Consider the following 6,277-nt stretch of genomic DNA (forward strand, 5'->3'; position numbering starts at 1 on the left):
CCCTCCCCTCCCCTCCCCTCCCCTCCCCTCCCCACCCTTCCCTTCCCCTCCCCTTCTCTTTTCTTTTCTCATTGCCTCTTCCATGAGCTAGGCTGGAGCAGAAAGCTATGCTGTCTCTTTGCCCTCCCCTTTCTTTGATCCAACACTTCAACTCTACTTTGAAGCTTGCATCAAGGATCGCTTCAGTCCCTCTCTGGTTCCCAGAGAGTCAGAGCTTTTACTCCAAGGTGCACAGGTGTGCATGCTCGTTGACTTCTACTTTTGTTTTTGTTTCTCAGAATATGAAATTTTATTGTAGTGTTTCCATCATCAACATTTATTATCTTTGTCCCCTAGAGACACGTTGGCTACTCGAACAGCCTTAAAACAGACTTCAGGAACATCACCTATGGCCTTTTTGACCAATCCAGCAATAGAAGAACATTGTTGTTTACCTTAGTGAAGTTTGAACAGCCATCATTGAGCACGAACACTGAAATCTTCTTGCCATACTTGGTGATCTGGCCCCTGACACACTGCTAGCAGAATTGGGTTGTTTGGCTTCAAGCCTACATTTTAATAATAGGAAAGCATAGTTCCCTTTGTATGAAAAGCACCTGGGATATGATTGACTTCTAGGGCTGCGCCGGAATATGCTTTCTTGTCATGTCACTTCTGGTACTGTTGGTGACTGTGGAGCTTCATGGCAGTATGAAGACACTGGCCCATCCTGCTGGCACCAGAGGCCCAAGCAAAGGAGCTGACTGCTAGTTTTAATTACATGCAATTAGCACCTACCTATTTCTTGCAATAGCTGATTTCTCCTTTCATTCCTGCTATAGAACCTTCAGTCCTCTCTTTCAGGACTCAATGCATCCAGGGCTTTCTCTGTACTCTGGACTTACAAGCCTATATAGGACCACTGTGGCTGCACTTATAAAATACTGTTTCTGTCACAACTCACGTGGGGTGGACTCAGTAAACTTCTAGGGATGAAGATAAAAGTGTAGATAGAAGGAGGTTTACAGCAAGTATCCTAATAAAATAATTAGTGAAATTGCAAACAGTCTTTCTGACCCCAAGTAAGTAACTGGTTGAATAAATAGAAGCATATCCAAACAATGAAAAATTAACTGGCTAATGTTATATACTTCATGGTGACTCTCAAATAGTCCATGTTCGGCATGCATCAGAGTCACCCAGGGGTATATTAAAAATAGATTTCTTATCCACTTGGACTTGAGTTTTATGCAGGGTGATAAGTATGGGTCTATTTGCATTTGTCTACATACCAACATCTAGTTAGACCAGTACTGTTTGATGAAGATACTTTCTTTTTTCATTGTATATTTCTGATTTATTTTAAAATAAAAAATCAGGTACCAATAGGTGTGTATATTTATGTCTGTGTCTTCAATTCAATTTCGTTGACAAGTCTGTTTTATGCCATGTATGTTATGTATGTTTTATACTGTTTTATGATTAGGATATCGTGTGATTTTTATTACTATTGCTCTGTAGTACAGCTTGAATTCAGGGGTGATAATACTTCCAGAAGTTCTTTTATTGTACAAGATTGATTTAGCTGTCCTGGGTTTCTTGTTTTTCCATATGAAGTTGAGTATTGTTCTTTCAAGGTCTATAAATTATTGTTTTTGGAATTTTGATGGGGATTTCATTGAATCTGTATCATAAAACCAGATACACTGAACCTGATAGAAGAGAAAGTGGGAATAGTCTTAAACTCAGTGGCACAGGAGACAACTTCCTGAACAGAACACCAATAGCACAGGCACTAAGATCAACAATTAACAAATTAAAAAAACTGAAAATCTTCTATAAGGCAAAGGACACCATCAACAGAATAAAATGGCAGCCTACAGAATGGGAAAAGATCTTCACAAACTCTACATCTGATAGAGGGCTAATATCCAAAATATATAAAGAACTCAAGAAACTATACATCAACAAACTAAATATCCCAATTAAAAATGGGGTATAGATCTAAACAGAGAATTCTCAACAGAGGAATATCAAACAGCCAAGAGACACTTAAAGAAATGTTTAACTTTCTTAGCCACCAGGGAAATGGCAAATCAAAGTGACTTTGAGATGTCATCTTACACCTGTTAGAATGACTTAGATCAATAACACAAGTGACAGCTCATGCGGGGGAGGATGTGGAAAAAGGGGAGCACACCTTCATTGCTGGTAGAGGTGCAAACATGTACAGCCACTTTGGAAATCAATATGAAGGTTTCTCAGAAAATTGGAAATTCATCTTCCTCAAGATCCAGCTGTACCATTCCTTGTCAAATACCCAAAAGATGCCCTACCACTCCACAAGGACTTGCTCATTTATGTTCACGGTAGGTTTATTCATGATAGTCAGAAACTGGAAACAACCTAAATATCCCTCAACTGCAGAATGAATAATGAAAATGTGGTTCATTTACACAATGGAGTATGACTCAGCTGTTAAAAACAGTGATATCATGAAATTTGATTGAAATAGGGAGAAAAAGATCCTAAATGAGATACCCAGACCCAGAAAGACAAACATGGTATGTATTCATGTGTATTAGCCATAAAGTAGAAGATAACCATGCTACAGTCCACAGACTCAGACAGGCTAAGTAATAAGGAGGGTTTAAGGTGGGGGAGTACTCAAGGATCTCCTTGGTAAGGGGAAATAGAATAGATTTCACATGTGGACTGGGGTTCAGGTTGGATTAGGAACAGGAAGAATCAGGTGTGGGGGCAGGGGAAGGGAGAGAAAATACTAGGAGAAATGACTGGAACTGGGGTGCATTTGGGGGCAGGTGGAAACCACGTGTAATGGAAAATCCCTGAAATCTGTGAAAGTAATCTTAGCAAAGACTCCTAGTAACGGACAACATGGGGCATGAACCAGGCAAAGCCTCAAGCAGAGGGACTGGGACACCAATCCAGTCACAAAATCGTCAACCTACAGTTTGTCCTGTCTGCAGAGCGTGCTCTGACTGGAGCCTAGCAGAGATGTCATCAAAGAAAATAGAGATATTTCATTCAGCAACTGATAGGAGCAGATGCAGACAGAGTACCACAGTGAGCCCACAGCCCACAGAATCAACTGACTGGAACTCATGGGACTTGAGAGATGAGGGAACCTGTGGTGGTCTGACCTAGGTCCTCTGTATATATGCTTTGGCTGAGTAACTTGGTGTTCTTGTGGGAATCCTAACAGTCAGAGCAGAGGTTGTCTCTGATTCTTTTACCTGCTTGTGGGACCCTTTTCCTCCTACTAGGTTGTGTTGTCCAGGTTTGATGTGATGGTCTGTGTCTGGTCTTACTTATTGTAGCTTGTTATGCTATGTTTGGTTGATGTCCCTGGGAGGCCTACTCTTTTCTGAGGGCAGGGAATGGGAAATCTAAGTGAGAGGGGAAGTGTGTGTGAGTGTGTGTGTGTGTGTGTGTGTGTGTGTGTGTGTGTATGTGTGTGTAGAGATGCTGTGGCTGGGGAAAAATGAAAAAAAAAACCAATGAAAGAAATACAAACAAAAAAATTTACAGATTTCTGGACAGGGATCCCAATTATAGAGTCATAAGTCCTGGGAACAGATGACATTTTTTACAGGGTACTCTGGTGGCATTTGGTGCACTTTAAACTTGGACATGGTGCTATTGTGGGAGTTAGTCACGAGGAGACATGGTTCTGATACATTGTCCAAATATATCTGAGTCTACCTGACAGATACAGAAATGGAAGAGTCAAGCATGGCTATGTATTTCTTTTTCACCTTGGCAGATAACAATGTGGATTATTATGCTCTTAACCAAGCCAGAACTTAAGAGTTGTGGTTCATTTTCTTTATCACTAGTCACTTGAAAAGAGAGGTCAAGGAAGTGGCTATGAAAAAGAAAATTCCATTTCCTGCACCTCCATGGCTGCTCCATGCACCAGGCTACAATCTTCTCACTTTAAAACTGAACTACATCTGCAGTCCCAAGGCCACATCCCAACACAAAGTTAAGGATGGGAAATAGACCAGCAGGTGAATAAACACTTTTCCAAAGAGAGTTGAAGTTGGCCAGATGGCACCTGAAAACACTCATCATTAGTCACTAGGGGAATGCAATGCAAACCCACAACTAAATGCCATTTATGTCCACTAGAGTAGCTAGGAAACTATGTGTTAGTTAAGGGAAATACCAGGTTCTTGCAGAAATCAAAACAGAACCCCTGTATATTGGTATGTCAATGTAAATCAACAATGTGTGTGTGTGTGTGTGTGTGTGTGTATCTGTGTCTGTGTAAAATGATAGAATTATTGCAGAAGACAATTTGACACTTGTTCAACAAGTTAAACGTAAAATCACCGTATGATCCAGAAATTCTAGTATAGGTGTGTTTCTAAGGTATTGAAAACATTTAAGTATCTATACATGAAATATTCATAATGGATATTATACATAATAGTAAAAAGCAGAATATTATTTACCCATAGAAAAATGAAGTCCCAAGTCATACTACACCAGAGTTGAACCTATAAAGGATTTTTCTTGGTTAGAGAAACTATTATATCTGGGATATAAAAGGTCACATGTGCCAGGCATGGCGGTGCTTGCCTTTACTCTTAGCACTTGAAAGCAGAGGCAGACATATTTCTTTGAATTTGAGACTAGCCTGGTTTATAGTGAGCTCAAGGACACCCAGAGCTACATAGTGATACCCTACTAATAAATAAATGAATAAATAAATAGATAAATAAATAAATAGACAGACAGATAGCCACATGTTATATGGTTTTGTTTATGTTAAACACCCATGAGAAAGAGAGAGGGAGGAAGGAAAAGGGAGGAGGGGGAGGGAGGAGGGAGAGGCAAAGGGGGCCTGACTTATGTCTTTCAGGTTCTAGAGTAGAAAGGAGGAATGGAAAATGATTAGACACAGAGTTTTCCTTTCTGTGTGATGAAAATGTCGTGGAACTAATTAGAGACAATGGTTCTCAAACTTCTGAATGCATTAAACGCCACTGGATTGTGTGAGGGTTGAATGAAGTCCCGATAGGATGTGTACTGTTAACACAGGCACTGCTATGTCCATGACCCCAGTGCCTCAGAGTCACAAAGGCTCTCTCAGGTGACACTCAGGTATGGCAAAGCCAGGCATGGAGGAACATGCCTGTAATCCAGCACTTGGGTGGTAGAAAATAGTGAATAAGAGCCCCAATTATAGTCATTCTTAGGCATATAGTAAGTTGGAGGCCAGCCTGGGTTTTGGGAGACCTCATTTTACAAAACAAAAGAAAATAAAAATGTTAATGGCTTTTTAATGGCATAGATTTAATTTGAATAAAAATATCATAAGCTTTACAAGGTCACTTAGTGGTATCTGGGCAAGTCAAATCAAATTTTAGTACCTCAGAGTTTGAGTTACCCATGAAGCATTCAAGTGAAGATTCCAGAAGACAGTTGAGGTCATCATTGAGGGTGCTGGGAGAGATCCAGACTAGAGCAAGGGTCCCTCCAAACCTTTCCAAGTCAGTTCTGATGTCTATCTGACTTGAAACTCATTTCAAGGAACAATTTATCTAAGCTAACATTTTTGTTGTGTTTGTTTGTTTTTGTGACACAGTTCCATATAGTTCAGGCTGCCTCAAACTCCTGATTCTCCTACCCCAACCTCCCATGAGATTGGTGTTACATATTACTATACCCAGCTTAAAATGTCATAGGGAGAACATGGTTGTTTTGTGTCTGGATGAAGGGTATATGAGTATTTTTTGTATTATTTTCTCCATGTTTATGTTGAAATATTTATAATAGCTTTAACATTATTGGGATTGAGACTCCATTCAATTTTGTTTAACAATTTAGCTCCAGTCATTCAGCTAGGAAATATCTGCAAGATAGACAAGTTTGGTGGCATTTCCTATTGCAACAACAGTTTACACCTTAGCTTGCAACAAATAATATTTCTGTACGGTAAGAAGATAGCCAACAATTATCCTTTGGGCCAGAGCTGCCTCAACAACCCACTCTATGCCCAGATTTAGTGAGTAACCCCTACTACCAAATATTTACTTTTCCACAACCTATCAGATTTAATGTGGGTCCTATAGCCCTTGCCCAGTCTGGCCACCTTTGCCATGCAGTAGCAAACCTCTAGGCTTCTGCAGGATGCCACATGCCATGCCCTACTCCCACCACTTCCTCCAGCACTGCAGCCAAGCAGGACATGCCTTATCTCACCCACCCACAGGACATTTTGCACTGCGTCTACCACATGATTACATCCCCAGACTTGCCACATCCT

The sequence above is a fragment of the Grammomys surdaster genome, unplaced genomic scaffold (genome assembly GCF_004785775.1).
Source record: "Grammomys surdaster isolate TR1022 unplaced genomic scaffold, NIH_TR_1.0 125630, whole genome shotgun sequence".
NCBI classification, from domain to species: domain Eukaryota; kingdom Metazoa; phylum Chordata; class Mammalia; order Rodentia; family Muridae; genus Grammomys; species Grammomys surdaster.